The sequence below is a fragment of the Oncorhynchus nerka genome, linkage group LG26, assembly GCF_034236695.1.
Source record: "Oncorhynchus nerka isolate Pitt River linkage group LG26, Oner_Uvic_2.0, whole genome shotgun sequence".
NCBI lineage: Eukaryota > Metazoa > Chordata > Actinopteri > Salmoniformes > Salmonidae > Oncorhynchus > Oncorhynchus nerka.
This window is the reverse complement of record NC_088421.1, coordinates 21,861,133-21,884,812: the sequence shown is the minus strand read 5'-3', so window position 1 is coordinate 21,884,812 and position 23,680 is coordinate 21,861,133. Positions and strand designations below refer to the sequence as shown.

The 23,680-nt window shown below is 40.7% G+C and overlaps 2 pseudogenes; one reads left to right on the top strand and one right to left on the bottom strand.

The window, feature by feature from the left end:
• Nucleotides 1-2,525: 2,525 nt before the first annotated feature.
• On the top strand, nt 2,526-9,002 carry LOC115110734 (myosin heavy chain, fast skeletal muscle-like; annotated as a pseudogene).
• On the bottom strand, nt 8,526-23,632 carry LOC115110915 (myosin-1B-like; annotated as a pseudogene).
• Nucleotides 23,633-23,680: the final 48 nt, after the last annotated feature.

Here is a 23,680-nt window from a genome sequence, read left to right as displayed (position 1 = left end):
GTTAATGGAGTTAATGAGTTGATCAGACGGATCAGTTAATGAGTTCATGAGTTGATCAGACGGATCAGTTAATGAGTTCATGAGTTGATCAGACTGATCAGTTAATGAGTTCATGAGTTGATCAGCCTGCAGAGCATAATAGTCCCCTTTCAGATTGCTCAACTTTCAAATACACTTCATATACTGTACCTTTGATTACTATTGTAAAGTGTACTGTATATACATATAGTTACATCACATGTGTGTGTGTGTGTGTGTGTGTGTGTGTGTGTGTGTGTGTGTGTGTGTGTGTGTGTGTGTGTGTGTGTGTGTGTGTGTGTGTGTGTGTGTGTGTGTGCGTGCATGCGTGTGTGTGTGTGTGCATGATTTCACGTGTGGAGGAGGCCTTCTCGTCAGGCAGGCCCTATTACTGTACATTTTGAAATGAAAGATGACAGGTTTGAAAGGCTTGCTTATTGTCATCGACATCTTGTACTAGAAAAGCTTTTCACACCAGAAGGTGATTGATGTAGCTACGTTAAGCTCAGTAAGTAAGCACCCTCTTGTGGAAGATAACGGAGAAACAAGCAGTGTGATGCTTTCACTCACACAGAATGAAAAGGAATAGCCTTCAGAAGATTTGATCATTTAAAATCCATAAAATGTTACACCAAGCAACAGATACATAAATAAACACAGTATCTGACATCTCAGTACATGATCTGTAATTCTTCAAACTGAATTACGTTTGTCACCCCAAAGCACAATATTCAGTGTCAAACAACTTGAACTACAATGTCTTATTTGATCGTTCTCAGGTTAGGTATGTATTCATTCATTTGTTATCCCATACATTCATTGTGTAAGGACACCTTGTGTGTGGATATTAAGTTCAAAGCCCTTGCAGACTAGGCTATCCTGCTGTCCATGACATATCAAATGTTCAATCAAAGTGAAATACAAATCCTGCTTCGTTCATTTCTAGTTGGCATACACTTGGATGTCACTATGTGAGTACACTGTCCTATCGCTCACCTTGCTGTGACATTGCACTCTACAGTCACATGGTATAATAACGTTCTGATGAAGCCTTGTCTTAAAGGGGTACTTTGGGACTTCCCCAGAGTGAGATGAACTTGTGGATACCATATTTATGTCTCTGCGTGCAGTTTGAATGAAGTTGCTAACAAGCGCAAATGCCAACTAGCGTTAGCTCAATGGCTAGCAGTCTATGAATATCTGCTAGCATGCTAGTAGATACCCATAGACTTCCAGTCAGTGGCGGCAGGTAGCCTAGTGGTTAGAGCTTTGGGCCATTAACAGAAAGGTTGCTGGATCGAATCCCTGAGCTGACAAGGTCAAAATCTGTTATTCTCCCCCTGAACAAGGCAGTTTACCCACTGTTCCCCAGGTGCCATGGATGTTGATTATGGCATCCACAAATTCCTTTGACTCTTGGGAAGTAGATAAAAGGCCAAAATGAACAATGAACAAAATGTCACATGAGAATGATTGACTTTACTTCTTTGTGAATATTATGGTCAGTAGAGTGGACATATAAGTTATGCCGGTTAATTCTGCCATTCTGATGAACAGGAGAAGAACAGGAGAAGAACAGGGTTCATACTGTAACTGCTGTTTGGACTGTGGCCATGTACTTATTGTTAAAACAGCTGTATCCAAGTCCTGGGCTTTGTACTCCAGTATTTCCATCCCAATTAACCTGAATTATCCTTTAAAAAGAAGGGAAACAATCCTCTTCAAATCATCTTGAACGTGTCTGAGTAATCATGTTACTTTTCTACAATCACTGAAATAGCAACCGCACTAAGACAGTCATTAAACAAGCTGCTGGTTGTCAGATGTCTCTGTTATATCACATTCCCCGGGGTAGAGGAAAAAGGGACAAATCTATTAGCCCATAATTTATATAGTTTGCTCATACTGTAACTATGGTACGTAAAGTTGTCTTTGGCCAATGTTAAGTCTGATATGGAATATTTAGTAGAGTACCCCTACTTTATTTTAAATGTAACCGAGTCTATGAAGTTGGATCTTGATTAATGCAACAACCTGGATGAATGAATAGTGAGTGTATCCAAAGTGCCTACTAAGCACAACTCATATTTATAGCTTTGGGGTCATTTTCAAATGCTCTTCTCAACAACAGCAGATGAATGCTTTGGCAGATATTACTGGTGCAAATTCTCACCAAGGACAATGGCCCAGTATGCTATGGCCCAGTATGCTATGCTCACCCCCTAGCATCAGCAACAAGGTAAGTCTCCCCCTGCTTGACAAGAATAGCTGAATTCTTATAACTTCATGTTAAAAATCAGATTTCCATGTTATGTGGTTGCATTCTCAGACAGGCTTCTGGACCGTTCAAGCGCACAGCTTTTTTGGTGTCAAGGGATTCAGTGATTGCAGTAAGCTGCAAGAAGTAGGTAGGTGGATTGACAAATGGCAATTTAATCTTTGACTTTCAAGGGGGGAAAAGCCTGAGGTTAAATGTGTTATGTTATACTGTATTCTTACAGGCCAAAATGAGCGGGGATTGAGAAATGTCCATCTTCAGGCCAGCTTCCCAGTACCTGAGGAAGTCAGAGAAGGAGAGGATTGAGGCTCAGTCTACGCCCTTTGATGCCAAAACAGCCTATTACGTCAGTGATGACAAAGAGCTCTATGTGAAGGGGCTCGTCCAGAACAAAGACGGAGACAAAGTCACCGTCCAGACCCTGGATGACAGAGTAGGTCCACGGTGGAACCAATGAGGTAGCAGTCAGTGGCAACATGGGCTCATTTCCATTCAATGTGCCAGATTGGAGGCTTGCCTTCAGCAGCTTTCAGAACCCTGCTGTATTTTGTTTCTATTTTCCAGACTGTAACAGTCAAGGAGGACCAAGTCTCTCCAATGAACCCTCCCAGGTTCGATAAAATGGAGGACATGGTTATGATGACCCACCTCAATGAGCCCTCTGTGCTGTATAACCTCAAAGAGCGTTACGCAGCATGGATGATCTATGCAGGTCTTTTACGCTGATATACATTTTAAATTGATAATCTCATTGTTAAATGTATCTAACAAGGGCATATATGTTTCTTTTGTATTGACAGACCTACTCTGGTCTGTCCTGTATGACTGTGAACCCCTATAAGTGTCTCCCTGTCTATAACCCAGAGGTGGTGAGCGCCTACAGAGGGAAGAAGAGGATGGAGGTTCCACCTCCTATTTTCACCCTCTCTGATAATGCCTATCAACTCATGCTAACAGGTATGTCACCCACTGCTTTAAATGTCTTTTCATTACATATTGTGATTTGGAACATCCAACTTATTGTGCTTATTTTTCTTTAGATCGGGAACATCAGTCTATCCTAATCACATGAGCATCATGTGTTTTTCTTTTTTTAATTGATGCAGATATAGTAGTTGCCAGTTAAGTATATTCTAATTACACAATAATAATTTTCTTCAACAGTGGAGAATCCGGTGCAGGCAAGACAGTAAACACCAAATGTGTCATCCAGTACTTTGCGACAATCGCAGAGTCTGCGGACCAGAAAAAAGAACCAGTCAGCAAGATGAAGGTACGTTTATACCTTTTGTAGTGCAGTGGCTTTGACCGGTGCTGTACAGAAATGGGCTTTGACCGGTACTGTACAGAAACGGGCTTTAACTGGTGCTGTACAGAAATGGGCTTTAACTGGTGCTGTACAGAAATGGGCTTTGACTGGTGCTGTACAGAAATGGGCTTTGACCGGTGCTGTACAGAAACGGGCTTTAACTGGTGCTGTACAGAAATGGGCTTTAACTGGTGCTGTACAGAAATGGGCTTTGACCGGTGCTGTACAGAAATGGGCTTTGACCGGTGCTGTACAGAAATGGGCTTTGACCGGTGCTGTACAGGAATGGGCTTTGACCGGTGCTGTACAGAAATGGACTTTGACCGGTGCTGTACAGGAATGGGCTTTGACCGGTGCTGTATAGAAATGGGCTTTAACTGGTGCTGTACAGGAATGGGCTTTGACTGGTGATGTACAGGAATGGGCTTTGACTGGTGATGTACAGGAATGGGCTTTGACTGGTGATGTACAGGAATGGGCTTTGACTGGTGATGTACAGGAATGGGCTTTGACTGGTGATGTACAAGAATGGATGTCAGATACATTTCCTTTCTTGTGGCAGGGAACCCTGGAGGATCAAATCATCCAGGCTAACCCTCTGCTGGAGGCTTTTGGGAATGCCAAGACGGTGAGGAATGACAACTCCTCTCGCTTTGTGAGTGAAGCCAGAATTCAACAGAATAGTTTTTTACGCAGAAGCGTAGCAATAAGAGCTGAACAACGTTTTTTTATTTTCTCAAAAAGGGCAAATTCATTAGAATACACTTTGGTATAACAGGTAAACTGGCCTCAGCAGATATTGAAGTGTGTAAGTACAACATTTGTTTTGTTGCTAAAATGCATTTCCAGACTTCCTTTTTGGAACGATGCTCCGTTCTTAACTTCCCTCCTTTCAGTGTGGGAAGTTAAGAACGGAGCATCGTTCCAAACAGGTTCCGCTCTGTTCAGAGTAAGGTGTTGATCAATGTGCAGTGCTGTATAGACAAAATAAGATATCATTCTCTCCCCACATGAGCTATTGTATATAGTCTATATACCTACACTTCCTGATAAATTTGTACGTTACATATTTTCAGGAGAACCTTGGCAAGCTCATGACAAACTTGAGAACAACCCATCCTCACTTTGTGCAGTGTTTGATTCCAAATGAGACCAAAACACCAGGTACTCAGGATAATCTGCTCAATATCAACTCCATTGAACCACATGGTCATCCACCAGCTGCGCCACAATGGTGTTGGAGGGTATCAGAATCTGCAGGAAGGGATTCCCAAGCAGAATCATTTATGGGGACTTCAAGCAGAGGTAAATTGGGGGACATATGTTAATGTAACGGAGTTAAGAATGTGCCTTAAGCTCACTCCACAGCTGGCTTGAAATGTCGCCGATGGAGCTATTCAATTTCTACCTTTTGTATAGCTCAAATGGTTGGTAAGTTGTCAAGGAGGGACGGCTGTGTGTTTGTGAGCAGAGGATCACTGGTTCAAGCTCGGTATAGGGACAGTGAGGAAGCTAAACTGTTAGCAGCACTTGGAGGTCAGTTTCATTAGGGACTACTTGGTATACGGTTTCTAGTGTATTCAGTAATAATGCTTGGTCCCATGTTTCAGGTACAGGATCCTGAATGCCAGTGCTATCCCAGGGGGACAGTTCATGGACAACAAGAAGGCTGCGGAGAAACTGCTAGGCTCCATTGATGTAGATCATACTCAGTACAAGTTCGGCCACACCAAGGTGCACTTTTCACACTGTAATAGTAATGCACAAACCCTATATTGATAGTAAACCAAACTCCTCTTTTTCACTCTGAACAAAGCCAAATCCAAGCTGGAACAGCAAGTTGATGATGTTAGTTTAAATGAACATGGGTGTGAAATGTAAAATAAGGTACATGTATAGTACTCAGTTTTATTTGTATGAATGTAGCTGTAAGGTTCCCTGGAACAAGAGAAGGTTCGTATGAACCTCAAGAGAGCCAAGAGAAAGCTGGAGGGTGACCTGAACCTGTCTCAGGGGACCTTAATGGACCTGGAGAATGAGAAGCAGCAGCTGAATGAGAAGCTCAAAAAGTGTGATTACTTCCTCCCCAAAATACATGCACAAAACAGGATTCAACTTTTAACATAAAACTACACCAATGTTGTAGGAACCTCACAGTACTTTGACATTAGACAATGTTGCAATGAACAGGAAAGACTGAGGTGTCACAGCTGCTGGGTAAGGTTGAGGAGGAACAGTCTTTCTGCACAACTTCAGAAGAAAATCAGAGCTTCAGGTGAAGAATCTTACTGTATTTGTCTAATGGGTTAATTAACTTGAGGATCTGTTATGGATAAATGCACTATGGGTGTGCTAGGCAAACTGAACATAGCTTGTCAACCTGTAGGTTTGTATTGAGGAACTTGAGGAGGAAACTGAGGCTGATCGTGCTGTTTGGGCCAAGCTAGAGAAGCAGAGGGCTGACCTCTCCAGGGAACTTGAGGAGATCAGTGAAAGATTTGAGGAGGCTGGTGGAGCCACTGCTACTCAGGTTGAGATGAACAAGAAGTGTGAGGCTGAGTTTCTGCTGTTTCTGCTGCTGCGTTTCTGCTGCTGAGTCTGAAACTGCGTTGAGACCTGGAGGAGTCCTCTCTACAGCATGACGCTACCTCTTCTACTCTGTAAAAAACATGCAGACTGTGTGGCAACTGGGTGAGCAGATTGACAACCTCCAGAGAGTTAAGCAGAATCTGGAAAAAGAGAAGTGAGCTAAAACTGGAGGTGGATGACCTGTCAAGCAACATGCAGGCTATCGCTAAAGCAAAGGTAAGTTAATAAATATTTGTTAATGTTTGTTTTTAGTTTTGAAATATGTATTGAAATAGCTACAGCTTTTTAATTTGTGAAATCTACAATTTTGCTGATCAATTTGGAAAAACTGTGCCGTTCTCTTGAAGATCATCTGAGGGAAGTGAATAATAAAGAGGAAGAACATCAGAGATCAATGACCTTTCAAGCCAGAAGGCTCGACTCCAGACAGAAAATGGTGACAACTTCACGTCCAAATAGTCAAAGCCAAAATGTTCACATCTACATATTTCTGAACTTCTATTTTGATCATTTTCAGGGGAGATGTCACGACAGCTTGAGGAGAAGTATTCCTTAATGTCACACCTAACTCGTGGCAAACAAGCCTATGTCCAACAAATTGAAGAGCTGAAAAGGCAGAATGAGCAGGATGTTAAGGTCAACATAATATATGCTACTAAAATGTTATGTTTGTGAATAAAAAGCCTGTGACATTTGCTTTCCATATTAGGCTACGAATGCCCTGGCCCACAATCAACCCATGACTGTGACCTGCTCCGGGAGCATTATGAGGAGGAGCAGGAGTCCAAGGCTGAGCTGCAGCAGAGCATGTGCAAGGCCAACAGTGAGGTAGCTCTGTGGAGAACCAAGTATGAGACTGAGACTGATGCCATCCAGTGCACTGAGGCCAAGTAAGATCAAACATAACTGATCTATTTTCTCCATGTGATCGCTTCAACCAAAGGGAAAGGTATTATGGAATTCCATGTTTCCCACCACAGGAAGAAGTTATCCCTACGTCTTCAGGAAGCAGAGGAAGCTGTTTAGGCAACCAACTACATTGGAGAAGACCAAGGGGAGGTGGAGTATCTGATGGATATTGAAAGCCAACTCTGCTGCTGTCTCTTTGGACAAGAAGCAAAGAAATGTTGATAAGGTGCAAGATGGCATACCTACTATTTTAGAAATAAATATTTATGCTTTAACGTGTTTATTTATATGACAAATATAGCCTGTCTATAATAAGTACTATTTTGTCATTTGCAGAGTGGAAGCAGAAATTTGAGGAGTCAGGCAGAGCTGGAGGCATTGTTGAAAGAGGTTCGCTTCATGGGCACTAAACTGTCAAGAGATTCTTCATTTTGAAATCTCGAAACACTCAAACACGAAAACAAAAACCTGCAACGTATGTCAAGGTTCTTTATTAAGTAAATGCGCTCATGCCACACTACCTTTAAGTATAGAAACAATTATGCTTACTGAAAATAATTTTCTTTTCTAGAGGAAATGATGGATCTTACTGGACAGCTAGGGGAAACAGCTTGAAAAGTCAAAGAAAGTCTGAACAGGAGAAGACAGAGGTTCAGACTGCCCTGGAGGAGGCAGAGGTAATAGTAAAGATGGGTACCTCATATTTATCCTAATTCCCAACTACAATACCTTCCTGTCTATTCTGACTGTACATGATCTCCCATTCAGGCATCTCTGGAGCATAAGGAATCTAAGCTCCGTGTACAACTGGAGGGCAGGGTATGTAGCAAAGGTAATTATAATACGGTATTGCATACTGATTTAAAAACTTCTCTATCTAGGTCCGTGATCTGGAAAATGAGCTTGAGGCTGAGCAAAAGCAGGGGGTTGATGATATCAATGAAGTTCTTAAATATGAGAGGAGGGAGAAAGAGCTCACCAATCAGGTAAGAAATAAGAACGTATTAATGTACCGTATAATCAAGAGGTAAAGTCATATTGTCACCAACATTTTAACAGATGCATTTATTTTCCATTCATGGGCATAGCCCTAGTTTCAAATTAAATTGCAATCCACTTATCACATTGTCCTGAACCTTTTGTGAAAAATAAACTTGCACCTGTGATTTCATACAGACTGAGGAAGACAAGAAGAATGTTACTAGACTTCAGGATTTGGTGGATAAATTACAGATCAAAGTGAAGGCTTACAAAAGACGGTCTGAGGAAGCTGTAAGCAAACCATATACCAAGACCATTCTCCACAAAATGTTGAGTATTAAAGTGAAGGTTGGGCTCTGGCTGCAATAATTAATGTAGGCTAACCTACACTGCATTTCATTACATTTCAGGAGGAGCAAGCTCATGTTCATATGGCCAAATTCAGAAAGGTACAGCCTTAAAAAAGAAAATGTATATTGATTTTTGTAAACCTTAAACTCTTTTGATTTGGCTTAATTGTGTTCATTTTTTAATATAAATGTTTTACCTCTGCCTCATCTAGTGCAGATTGCATCTCACGTTTCTGTTTCCACTTGTCTTCTGACTTTCTCCAGTTCATGGACACTCTCTCCACTCTCACCAATTTGCTCCTCTGTATTTTGAAAGCCATACAGTACATGTCAAAAGACAATCGGGTAATTTCATATTGTAAAACCTTAAGGTTTTTATGTGTTGTGACTATTACGTCATGGATTGTCACATTTCATGAATTGGGTTTACGTTGTAGGTTTTTATTCTCCCTTTTGAGAGTTTCCAGATGATCCAGAGCTTCTTCAAATGAGCTTTTCATTTTGAAAAGATCTGTGGTTTGTGATCGAGATTCTTTCTGAGCACTTTCCCGCTCCGACTGACTCATACTTCCAGTCAACTAGAATCTAAAATCATGTAATGAGTATTGTCATTAATACATAAAAAGATCAAATCAAACTTTTATATTACCTTGTCAAAGTTTCTTATCAAGATTAGCAGCCATACTAGTTGATCTCCCCACATCAACCATGAGATCCTCCATTTCACTCTGCAGTCTCTGCTTAGTCTTTTCCAGTGGAAAGTGAGACCGTTTTTCATGATCATGCATAGGGTAACCTATGGCAAACAAGTAGAACATCTATAAAAAGTTGGCAAATACTTGGCCTCTTCAAGTTCCTCTGTGTTGGATGGCAGCAGTCTCGTACTTGGTTCTCCACAGAGCTACCTCACTGTTGGCCTTGGACATGCTGCGCTGCAGCTCAGCCTTGGACTCCTGTTCTTCCTCAAATTGTTCTCGGAGGGGGTCACAGTCGTGACGTGCTGAATGGAAACTATGGGCCAGGGCATTCTTAGCCTTGATGAAACAACACACTGAGTGTACAAAACATTTATTTCCATGAGACTGACCAGGTGAATCCAGGTGAAAACTATGATCTTTTATTGATGTCACTTGTTAAATCCACTTCAATCAGTGTAGAGGCAGGTTAAAGAAAGATTTTTAATCCTTGAGACACTTGAGACATGGATTGTGTATGTGTGCCATTCAGAGGGTGAATGGGCAAGACAAAAGATTTAAGTGCCTTTGAACGGGGTATGGTAGCAGGTATCAGGCTGTCCTGAGGGCAAAAGCAGGGGCTGCAACTCAATATTAGGAAGGTGTTCCTAATAATTGGGATACTCAGTGTAAAGTAGGTCTCGCGTATAAGATTTTGAATGTATTCAATATAGTATGGTAACAATATTAGGTGACCTTTCATTACCTCATCAAGATGTCTCTTCAGGTCATCATTTTGTGATGTGAACCCATGCTTGGCTCTTGTCAGTTGTGAAATGAGACCTTCCTTCTCCTCCATTGTCCGATTTAAATTCCCCTACGAGATCAAATTAGAATACGTGTTAAGGTAGTTTTTGTTTGTTTCTCCTCCACATGTAAAAAGGAAGGATGATTAAAATAACCATTCTCAGGTTGGAGACGGGCCTTTTGATTACTGTCATTGAGATGACGTACATTCTCCTGTCTTGGTCTTTAACTCGATTAGCTGACCCTCGAGAGGCACATTTCTTTCAAGGTTAATCTGTATTGTAGTAATATTGAGATTTTGTCAAATGAACCATGAAAGCATAGGTGACAATTTGATGCTATTTGTACGTTTTATGATACCTTGGATTTGGCCACAGCTTCCATGTTGCTGACCAAGTCATCTATTTCCATCTTGTTTTCACTCTTCTCCAGTTTCTGCTTAACTCTCTGGAGGTTGTCAATTTGTTCTGCCATACTGTCTGTCTGCTTCTTGCGAAGAGCGGAAGCGATGGACTCGTAATGCAAGGTGGACTCCTCCAGGTCTCGACGCAGCTTCCGAAACTCAGCCTCACACTTCTTGTTCCTCTCAATTTGAGAAGTAGTGGCTCCACCAGCCTCTTCAAGCCTCTCACTGATCTCAAGTTCCCTGGAGAGATCAGACCTCTGCCTCTCTATCTTGACACAAGCAGAGCGCTCAGACTCAATTTCTTATTCGAGTTCCTCAATACGAACCTTGAGAGAACATACCATTTTAAACCAATGAAGTTTGAGCAAATAATTTGAAAGATATTTAATGTTTTACTATATTACATTGTGTTCCTTAATCTTCTTTCGAAGCTGGGAGCTCAGTGTTAGTTCATCCTCAATTTTGCTTTGCAGCTGGGCTGTTTCAAATCTTTCCTGCAAAGGGGAAATATATTGAGTATATTTGACCACAATAGAAGAGATCTTGCTTATTACTTCAGCAGTTTCTGATTTTACTTTTTTAAGTTTTTCATCTGACTGCTGCTTTTCATTCTCCAGGTCCATTGTGGCTTCATGTGTCAGTTTCACATCACACTCAAGCTTTCTCTTGGCTCTCTCAAGGTCTATGCGAATCGTCTTCTCTTGCTCCAGAGAATCCTCAAGCTATGGTATGAAAACAAGTAGCGATAGAATTAAGTTAAATCATTACAATGCAATCCTTTTTTTCTACTGATAAGGTGTTACTCACATCATCCACTTTTTGTTCAAGCATAGCTTTTGCTTCTGTCAGAATGTTGACTGTCCTCTTCTGCCTGGAGATCATCAAGGGTCTGCTGATGTGCCTCTTGGAGGCCTTCTCCTTGGTCAACTTGGAATGTCTCTCATCCTGACCAAACATCTCCTCTGTTAGGTTTTTAACCTGCAATGGCATAGTGATGTTAGTAAAATACCTGCAAAGAGGAAGATGGATACTGCAATTTCATATAAAAATGCAAACCTTGTTTTCAGTGGCATGCTTCTCCTTCTCCACTTTGGACAAGGTGAGCTCTATCAATATCTTTCTTCAGCTCAGAGCACTCATCCTCCAGCTTCCTCTTATTGACAGTCAGCTCAGAATTGATTTTGTCTTCATCATCCAGTCTCTCGGTCAACTCTTTCAGTTTGGCTTCAAGCTGTATTTTGCTTTTAATGAAAGCCTCACATCTCTCCTCTGCATCCGAAAGAGTTTCGGAATCCTAGGAAAACCGATTGTCTAATGGAACACTTCTTAAACACTACACTACACCCGATATGTTTAAAAGCAATGATAGTTCATGTTGACAATTCTAATAGCACTTACAGATTGAACTTGTGACATGAGCTTTTGTTTCTCCACGAACAAAGAAACATCTTCTCCTCCAGTTCCTTTCTCTTGGCCTTTGCCTTTGCCAGGTCCTCCTTACACGTGATGAAGTCCTCCATCTTCTCCACCTCCTTTTCACTATCTGCACTCTTCAGAAGGGGCTTGATCTTGAAGTACAGCTTCATCCATGGCCAGTGTTTCACGTTCATGAATAAGCGGTGGTTGTATTGCAGAATGAACACACAGTCTCTGAAAAAGAGGTAATTATAATGCCATATTATTGATCAGTTCTACATTTACATTACATTTAAGTCATTTAGCAGACGCTCTTATCCAGAGCGACTTACAATTTGGTGCTTTCACCTTATGACATCCAGTGGAACAGTAGTGCATCTAAGTCTTTTAAGGGGGGGGGGGGGGGGGGGGGGTGAGAAGGATTACTTTATCCTATCCTAGGTATTCCTTAAAGAGGAATATGTTCTAAGCATGTACTTTCTTTTAAAGATAAGGATACAAATATTTCAACTGATGGGTTGTCTTACTTCTTTATAGCCAGCTGAGAATTCTTTTCTCATGAGGTACCCACAGCACAGTGCTTGAGTGCCTGTCACCAGAGAGGCCAGTTTTTCATCTCGCAACTCCTTTTCTCAGCAGACCGGCTTTAAATAAGACCTGCAATAACATGGCTTACTGAGACACAGATGCTGTTGATAAACTGTATGTGTATATACAGTGCCCTCTGTAAGTATTGAGACAGTGACACTTTTCTTAGAAGTGTTTAGAAACATTTATTTACAGTAAAAGTGATGCCAAAATTAAATTATACATTATTTACCATTCTATTGGGCACAAAATAATCTGAAACACAACCAAAACAAACAGCAAATGCATCCAACAAATTGTAGTCACAAGCTTGATGTAGTCATTGCGTGCTAGAAATATGGGACCAAATACAACACTTTTGACTACTTTAATACACATAGGTGAATTTGTCCCAATACTATTGGTCCCCTAACATGGGGGAGACTATGTACAAAAAAGTGCTGTAATTTCAAAATGATTTCAAATCGAGAGTTTTGGATTATAGAGCCAAAATAAGAAAATGCTTGACTGTCCCAATAATTATGCAGGGCACTGTATAAACACCATGTGAAAATCAGCAGAGAATAACTGCTATGTGGTTTTGCTTACAAGAGCATGTTTATAAAGTAATTGGATCATCACCTCAGTATGTCCAAATGTATATGGTGTGTGTGTGATCAACATCAATTGATCCAAGAAGCTTCTCTGAAGTTTTCTTGCCATCGAAGAACTGTCCTTCTGGGATACCACTGGCATTCAATATTCTGTATCTGTCAGATTACAGAAGACACAATGGCAGGCATAAGAGATTACTAAACTACCAAATGAATGTTGTGGTAGTTAAATTATGAGAATAAAGATTTACCCCTGCTTGAAGTCAGCATATATAATCCTGCTTGGGAACCCCTTCCTGCAGATCCTGATGCACTCCAGCACACCGTTACAGCGCACCTGATGAATAACCAGATGATTATCCACTATACCTGTATTCAATAGAAATGAGTGAAAAACATCACACACATGACAATAGCGCCATATCTTTGTCATGTATAGCAGCTTCCTCAATGTCACAAATAAAATATTTTCAGTGTTTTCCTCTGTAAAGTCCTGTGGTAAGATCTCTTTGTTGGATTTTTAACAAGAATAGTTATCTGTCAGCAGAGCAGTACCTGGTGTCTTTAGTTCATTAGGAATCAGGCAACAACGTGAGGGTGATTGCTCCACAAGGTGATCTTTAACTTGCCAAGATTTTCCTGTGGAGAAGAGTATTGTCGTTAGAATTACACATCTCCTTAGATATTAGTTGATATAAATGTCACACGAGTTGAATATACTGATTAGGTATTAATGTACCCTGAAAACAGCAGAGACCGTCTGGAACGAGCCACCTTTCTGCTTCTTCCCTCCTTTCTTTTTCTCACCACCACAAGCATCTTCATAAAGAAGAGACATTTACTGTACCAACAAATGACAATCAATGTAGAATTTACTCATTACCATCCCACTGGGCACACACTGATTGTAATCAATGTTATTTCTATGTCATTTCAATGAAATGAAGTTGAACCGACGTGGAATAGCTGTTGAATTGACATCTGTGCCCAGTGGGATATGACGTGCATACTACCTGCATCACCAGCCGCAAAGGAGGCATAGAGCAAAGCCAGCAGTTTGACTGGTGACTTCTGGTACATTTACATTTACATTTAAGTCATTTAGCAGACGCTCTTGCTGCACAACAGATTCATTCAACGGGTCCTTGTTCTTGTCCAGCCAGCCAGTGAGACTGTAGTCCACATTACCAGCATAGTGCACCAGGGTGAAGTGGGCCTCAGGTTTGCCTTTGACGATCTTTGGCTTTTGGAAGGCTTGGTTCTTTCCAAGATGCTGGTGGTACAGTTTGTTCTTGAAAGAAGTGTCTGAAGACTTGGGGAACATCCTCTTCAAGGATGGAGGAGATGCCCAATGGCTGTTGATTAAATCCTTCTTACTTGAAGTATAGGTATACATTTTCAAATGACTGAAAGTGGGTTTTTAACATTTTATTATACCTTCTCAATAAGCTCAATGCAGGCAGCCAAGTCCATACCAAAGTCAATCAGCTCCCATTCTATTCCCTCTTTCTTGTATTCCTCTTGTTCTAGCACAAACATGGTGCGGTTAAAAAAACTGTTGCAGTTTCTCATTAGTGAAGTTAATGCAGAACTGCTCCAAGCTGTTGTACTGAGTAAAATAAAAATCTAACCATTTATATGGTTGTTCACCACTGAAGATGGCAGTCTTGACATAGCTGCATTTAAGGTTGCTTAAGGATGTTTTAAATACATTTTAGAAAGATAAGTATAAAGAAATGAACTTACATCAAAGATTTCAAACCCAGTGATGACCAACACTCCTATATAGAATTGTCTTGCCTGCTTCGTATCGAGCATCTCGTTTATTCTGATGACCATCCATAAGAACATCTTCTCATAGATGGACTTTGTAAGATTTCCCTTCACTTCAACTAAGGGCTTATCCTGAACCATGAAAAACAGCCCTAGACCATTATTCCTCCTACACCAAACTTTACAGTTGACACTATGAATTGGGGCAGGTAGCCTACCTCTGGCATCCGCCAAACCCAGATTAGTCCGTCGGACTGCCAAATGGTGAAGCGTAATTCATCACTCCAGAGAACATGCTTCCACTGCTCCAGAGTCCAATGGCGGCGAGCTTTACACCATTCGAGCCGACGCTTGGCATTGCGCATGGTGATCTTAGGGTTGTCTATGGCTACTCGGGCCTGGAAACCCATTTCATGAAGCTCCTGACAAACAGTTATTGTGCTGTAATTACTTGCAGAGGCAGTTTGGAACTCGGTAGTGAGTGTTGCAATTGAGGACATACAATGTTTACGTGCTTCAGCACTTGGCGGTCCCTTTCTTTGTGGCCTACCACTTTGCGGTAGTTGCTCCTAGACGTTTCCACTTCACAATAACAGCACTTACAGTTAACCAGGGCAGCTCTAGCAGGGCAGACATTTTACAAACTGACTTGTTAGAAAGGTGGCATCCTATGACGGTGCCAGGTTGAAAGTCACTGAGCTCTTCAGTAAGGCCGATCTACTGCCAATGCAGTCTATGGAGATTGCATGGCTTTGTGCTTGAATTTTTATACACCTGTCAGCAACGGGTGTGGCTGAGATAGACGAATCCACTCATTTGAAGGGGTCCACATACTTTTGTATGTTTAGTGTAATTCACATTTTTTGTTGCTGCTGGATAATTTTCCTGCTGTAGCAAACAAACTCAAATTAACATCCTACATCCGTAGTCAAACAATTGCTTAAGCTATGACATAAGCTTTCATATTTAGTGGATGTACCTCATAAATTGCAAGGTTACCAGTTTTGAAATCAAAGGGCCTGTAATGGTTGTCTAGCTGGTTTTCAGATGAACACATTATGGTATCAAGCTTCTAGATGTCCATATCCTAGGTTGCTGAGATACATTAATGGAACATTTAGAATACGCATGGGGAGTCTCACGGTGCTAAGTAAGGAGCACGAAGGGCGGACTGATGAGTGACCATTTGAAAATACACAACAGCATTTTATTTTATTTTAAGATGGTTGAATGATTACACACTCACAGTAGCTCTTTTGGCGTCAATGATAAAGAGCCAGACCCATTACATACAAGTAAAACTAAATGCATGCTCTTCAACCGATCGCTACCTGCACCTACCCGCCTGTCCAACATCACTACTCTGGACGGCTCTGACTTAGAATACGTGGACAACTACAAATACTTAGGTGTCTGGCTAGACTGTAAACTCTCCTTCAGACCCATATCAAACATCTCCAATCCAAAGTTAAATCTAGAATTGGCTTCCTATTTCGCAACAAAGCATCCTTCACTCATGCTGCCAAACATACCCTTGTAAAATTGACCATCCTACCAATCCTCGACTTTGGCGATGTCATTTACAAAATAGCCTCCAATACCCTACTCAACAAATTGGATGCAGTCTATCACAGTGCTATCCGTTTTGTCACCAAAGCCCCATATACTACCCACCATTGCGACCTGTACGCTCTCGTTGGCTGGCCCTCGCTTCATACTCGTCGCCAAACCCACTGGCTCCATGTCATCTACAAGACCCTGCTAGGTAAAGTCCCCCTTATCTCAGCTCGCTGGTCACCATAGCATCTCCCACCTGTAGCACACGCTCCAGCAGGTATATCTCTCTAGTCACCCCCAAAACCAATTCTTTCTTTGGCCGCCTCTCCTTCCAGTTCTCTGCTGCCAATGACTGGAACGAACTACAAAAATCTCTTAAATTGGAAACACTTATCTCCCTCACTAGCTTTAAGCACCAACTGTCAGAGCATCTTACAGATTACTGCACCTGTACATAGCCCACCTATAATTTAGCCCAAACAACTACCTCTTTCCCAACTGTATTTAATTTATTTATTTATTTTGCTCCTTTGCACCCCATTATTTTTATTTCTACTTTGCACATTCTTCCATTGCAATACTACCATTCCAGTGTTTTACTTGCTATATTGTATTTACTTTGCCACCATGGCCTTTTTTGCCTTTACCTCCCTTCTCACCTAATTTGCTCACATTGTATATAGACTTGTTTTTTTGTTTTGTTTTTTTACTGTATTATTGACTGTATGTTTGTTTTACTCCATGTGTAACTCTGTGTCGTTGTATGTGTCGAACTGCTTTGCTTTATCTTGGCCAGGTCGCAATTGTAAATGAGAACTTGTTCTCAACTTGCTTACCTGGTTAAATAAAGGTGAAATAAATAAAATAAAATAAACATGATGAGTTTGACCTTAGGTCCTTGTGGAGAAATATGACCATGCTTATGTCTCAGGGGTGCTCCTGCTAACTAGTTCACAGCATTCTGATAAGGCCAGAGGGCAGGGATGCACAACTCCAGTCACAGAGGGCTGTAGTGTGTGATGGTTTTCGTCCTCGTCTTTTGATCATAGACTATTTTATATCTGGGCGGAGAGAGAATTGTTCATCCCTTCCATAGACGTTCTATTAAATCAAGCCGGCTTAGGCCTAAAATGTGAACACTGATTTAAGAAAGGATACACATTTTTATATTTAACCTTTATTTAACTAGGCCAGTCAGTTAAAAACAAATTCGTATTTACAATGACAGCCTACCGAGGAATAGTGGGTTAACTGCCTTGTTCAAGGGGCAGAGCAACAGATTTTTACCTTGTCCACTCGGGGATTTGATCCAGCAACCGTTAGCCCACACTCTAACCACTAGGCAAATTGATGTCAATGATGTTTATGTAGCATATCATTTTCTAATATAAAATAAAACAGAAACCTTGAGTGCATTGTGTTATGTCCTGTATTAAGACCCTGCAGCTGTCATTTAGTGCTGCTAAGCACCTGTCTGAACTGAGCGTCCAGGTCCTCAAATACAGAGCATCCCCATCATGTCCCCCCCCATTGCCTTTGAGTGTTTATCATCACACTTGCCTCCTCAGCCTGTGTCAATGTGACCCAGAGTGAAAGTCGCACAGCAGTAATTAACTAACCCATCCTCAACAGGGTCAGGGACAGCCACAAATGTCACATAAATGACAGCTGCTGCCAATTAGTGGAACAGAATGTGATGAGGGCTGTTCAAAACCAAGCTTTCAATAATCCACGCGGTACCTTGTACCTACAATGCTCACAAAATGTTGCGGCATCATCATCTGTGCTTTAGTGAGGTACTTCAGAGAGTTTCCTCTTGCTCATTCCTTATAGGTGCACTGTGCAGCCGTTTACTTCTCATTTCCATTTCTCTGTGTTTAAAAAAAAGAATATGGCTAGGAATTACATATCTTATGCTATAACACAATATAGGATCCTGATTCAAATGTAATTATAGGATGTCTATGGTTATTGCCTTATCATAATCCAACAAAACCCATTTGTTGCAGGGATGTGAAGTAGTGTTGTTTGTGTTCAACTGCAGAATGACTTAAATGTAAATGTAAATGAGAAGGAGAAGCATCCGTGTAACAGGAAGATACTGTTTGTGTACACTGAAGTGGCCAGTTGACCAACCACCAGTAAATAGGGCACAAAATTACACTTTATTCCTCCCCTGCTCCATATCATATACATTATAACCTATCTGCAGGTGTTACTGTTGCATTAACTTCCAAGAAGATGTGTGTGCAGCAATAGGTTACATAGCAATGAGTAGTACGTTCGTGTGATTACAATAAGCATGATTGCTTGTTGCCTGCCACATTTAAAGTATAGCTTGATTATTGAAACTTGATGTCCCTTTATCACACGTTCACTCTTTCTCCGTCTCCCACTGTGTGGGGATGTGTGTTGTATGGGCGTGTTGAAAACACAGGAAGTGTCTCCATCTATTGGTCGTTGAACAATACTACAACAATGGAGCCAATGCCTGCAGTTAGATAGTCATGTGACTGCAAGAAGTTACTGTCACGAGTTCCATCCTTAAGGATCTCATATTAACAGCATGCCTGTCAAATGAACCAGACAGTGTTCCTTGATCTCTATGCTTCACACAATGTTTTTTTCTTCCATTAGTAAGCTCTGAGTTTGGATGCTTTAATGGAATGCATTTTTTAGATGCATTTTATGATTAGAGTGAGCTGGGGGAGAGGTTCAGGAATTCACACAGTGATTCTGGTATGTACAGTATCTATACGTGGAGAATAAGTGAACTTGTCCAAATATCTTTTCATCTTCGAAAGTCATTGTGTATTCATGATCGTTACTGATAAAAGCAGTGGATGATTTTGATGTACTGTAGCTCCTGAGAGATGTCTATTTGATAAATGAGAGATGAGTGGACACCTCTGACATAACCCTGTATGAGGGGAAGCTAATCTCCTGGAGTATGAATGTTTCTCCAATAATGCCTGGCTTTTTAATCAAATGCTTTTGGATTTAATTTTTCTGCACTCTGCCTCGCCTAGAATCAAGCTGTATGTCTCCTAAAGTCTAGGTCAGTGAGGCCAAACTGTTGTCAGACAGCTATACCTGGAATCTGTCTGTATTCACTCAAAGTTGGATTCAGAGCTGTCTCTAACATACACTGAAGAATGGATATGTGTCACGGACGTCATTGTGGAAATGCAGCGTGGATTTTATTTTATTTATGTAAATGTCACCAACAAAACAAGAAACAACCGTGAAGCTTACTAGGGCAAAAGTGCCACTAACAAAGATAACTACCCACAAAATAAAAAGGAAAAAAGGCTGCCTAAGTATGATTCCCAATCAGAGACAACGATAGACAGCTGTCCCTGATTGAGAACCATACCCGGCCAAAACATAGAAACAGAAAACATAGAAATAAAGAAACTAGAATGCCCACCCTAGTCACACCCTGGCCTAGCCAAAATAGAGAATAAAAGCCTCTCTATGGCCAGGGCGTGTGTAACGGTTTTCTTTAGGTGAAGTAGAGGCGGACCAAAATGCAGCGGGGTTGTTATTCATTGTACTTTAATAAAGAAACTGTACCTGAATAAACTAACAAAACAACAAACGTGCGAAAACCTAAAACAGTCCTATCTGGTGCAAAACACAGAGACAGGAACAATCACCCACAAAACAGGCTACCTAAATATGGTTCCCAATCAGAGACAATGACTAACACCTGCCTCTGATTGAGAACCATATCAGGCCAAACATAGAAATAGACAAACCAGACAAACAACATAGAATGCCCACCCAGCTCACGTCCTGACCAACACTAAAACAAGGAAAACACATACGAACGATGGTCAGAACGTGACAGCGTGGCACTATGAGATGTTATTTATGGGTACATACTGTGATGGGTTTTCTAGTTTTTCACAACAACCATTCCACCCAAAAATATTAGAGCTCAGGTATTATATGGTATTATTTTTCTTGGTAGTAGGTTGTTTGTTTAGTTTTGCTTTTAAACTATTAAACTATAATTAAACTATGATGCCTTAACATGCCCATATATTTGAAAATAAGAACTAAAAGAACTGTTTTTTCTAGTCTATGCAATTCTATTCTACTGTATTTTAGTCAATGCCACTTCGACATTGCTCAATCTAATATGTATATATTTCTTAATTATATTCTTTTACTTTTAGCTTTGTGTGTATTGTTGTGTACTGTTAGGTACTACTGCACTGTTGGAGATGGCGAAATGCTTGTGTTCCTACACCCGCAATAACATCCGCTAAATATGTGTATGTGACCAATAACATTTTATTTGAAGAGCCCATAATCAAATCTACATTCAGTTAAATGACTTGAAGAGGGTTTTATTCATCAATTCCTAATTATTCTTTGGTCTGTGTATGTCTTTTTCATCGCTCAACCTTTATGGTGGCTTGCAACTCAAGACAATTCAATTGGTGGTTCACGAAGCAACATGTTTGAGAACCCTTGATCTATGCCAGAAGTGTTACCTCAAATTGATGACACAAAGACAATAGACCAGTATGATACTGCTTTGTAGTATTTAATTCTAGTTTTATAAGTTACATTAATTTGTACTGTATTTCATTGTCATTTTCTGCTTTTAAGTAGAACATCTGAGCATGGCAATGAAACTATAGCACAGAGGAATGCTAACATACAGGTGTATGTACAATGGTCTAAGCATGCATGTATCTTTGCAACAATAATTATTGTATACTGGATCTACATTCTGTGTCTGAGTTATTGCAATTCTAAACATGAATTACAGCACTATCAGCAGAAGATGCCCATATCTCTATTCTTCTCCCTTGACGCCAACATCAAGACTCTTAGCTCAACATTTGTTCACTTGGCATTCTGCTATGTCTGCTTCATCAAGCTCATGTTGCACCTTCCTGAATTTAGCCAAATTGATACTGGTCTGCTCCTCCTGTGGTTCACAGAAAATAGATAGATATGAATAAGTTAGAGAGTGGTGAACTGTTGTCCTATTCATCTAATAATACTCTGCACCGTTGTTGCCAATAATATATTGTACTCACCGCCTCCTCACTCTGCCTTTGGTAAGCTTTCACCCTCATCTGCAGCTTGTCGATCAACTCCTGCAGTCTGCCTACATTCTTCTTATCTTCCTCACCCTACAAACCCAGTGTTATTAATTACTCACATATTTTAGCATGATTCTGTAAAAGTCAGGAATAAGCAACATAACATATTTTACCTGATACAGTGCCTTGCGAAAGTATTCAGCCCCCTTGAACTTTGCGACCTTTTGCCACATTTCAGGCTTCAAACATAAAGATATAAAACTGTATTTTTTTGTGAAGAATCAACAACAAGTGGGACACAATCATGAAGTGGAATGACATTTATTGGTTATTTCAAACTTTTTTAACAAATCAAAAACTGAAAAATTGGGCGTGCAAAATTATTCAGCCCCCTTAAGTTAATACTTGTAGCGCCACCTTTTGCTGCGATTACAGCTGATCTATCAGTTTTGATTGACAGTGATGTTGGATCATGAAGTTTTCAGTTCTTTCCACAGATGATTCAGGTCATTTGACTTGGCCATTCTAACACCTGGATAGTTTGAAATTCCATTGTAGATTTTGCTTTATGTTTTGGAATCTTGTTGGAAGAAAATCTCCTGTCTTAGGTCTTTTGCAGACTCCATCAGGTTTTCCAGAATGGTCCTGTATTTGGCTCCATCCTCAATTTTATCTTCCCTGTCAGTCAGCCCAAACCATGATGCTTTAAACTAGTTGGTAGATGTTTGATTGACAATGCGATTAGAAGATGTACGTATGACTGAGTTGAAATGTAATCTGATCTGTGTCTGCTTACATAGATCATCCAAGCAGTGCAGTGCTCTTTGAGGTTGCACAGCACGGCTGGCTCATGGAGATGGGTCAACGTGGCCATGTCCTCGATCTTGGCAAATTTAGGAGGGTTCATGGGGCTGATGTCATCCGGATTCACTGTGACAACCTGCAACATGATCAAATAAAGGAGAGGGCAGTTAGGGGAGGCAAGTTTCCATTCAAATAACGAACAAGTTGCATTCTAGAATAACAACTGGATGAAACTGCATCTAAATCATTCCACGGTGGCATAATTCACTTTTTTTATTTAGCATCCAAAAGGCTTAGAAATTACATGTACTCTGAATTTCAGTCACTCTCACATAGTAAGTAAAATATATCATGCTTTCCCACTGGGCAAACACTGGTTGTATGTTGTTTCCACGTCATTTCAACAACAAAAATTGTATGTGATGACGTTGAATCAATGTGGAAAACTGATTGGATTTGAAAAGTCATAAACGTAAGTGAATATTGTCTTCTCTTAACCCAACTGTTAACCATGGTGGAATGTTTTGTTGACATCACTTTGAATTCATGTTAGCTGACAACTCAACCAAATGTAAATGAAAACTAGATGTTAAACTGACGTCTGTGCCCAGTGGGTTAGAACATAGCTATATGGTCAGATGTTCTAGACCATTTGATATGGACTCACCCTCCCATCCTCAGACTCCACTATGACCTTGGAGATGTCTTGGCTCTTGATTTTGCCTTTCACATACTCCATCTTTAGATCTGCCACAAAGCAGGCCGTTTTGGCATCAAATGTCTTGACCTGTGCCGCAATCCTCTCCCGCTCCGGCTTGCGGAGGTACGAGGCAGTCTATATTCCTTGAGAAGATCCAATAAACATCAAAGGCCTAAGTATATGATTTGGTCTATTCTTACCTGAGTGTTGCAGTTACAAAATCTATGATCACAGTAGGACAACCCCTGGAGTTTCAGAAAAGTGACAAAGACTATATGGATGCTCTCTCTCTATGGATGCAACCTCTATTTTTGTTAAATGTTTGCTGTCTCAACAGTACGCCAAAGACATACCTCCAATGCCCTGCTGTCATCGCACTAACAATACTTTTTATAAGGGATGGCTCGATTTGCTTGACAGCTTCTCTGTATTTGTATAAAAATCTAATCTGGCTCATATGCCACCGTGGAAAAGTAAAGTATGTCCATTTTGTATTTTCAACTGTCCATCTATAGCTGTATTGTGTCACATTTAAATGTTTTCATTTGTAACCCTGCAGACTGTCCATTAAAAAGCAATGATGGATAAGGATGGCAGCTTAGAGGGCTTGGGTTCAGACACAACATTCCTAATTTTCTGGGATCGGGGAAGATTAGGTTTGTTAGGGCATTGCTCAGATTCTGGCATTGGGCGACTGGGATCACGGTCATTTAGGGCTCACTGGGAGGGCATGGCCCGATACGGGCTGGGGTTGACAGGTGGCAATTAGCACGTTCCAGACAGACAAAGACATGTCCGTCTGCGTGTATTCCATTGTAATTCAAAGACCTGAGACGAAGAGATGTTATCAAAAACCTTTTCA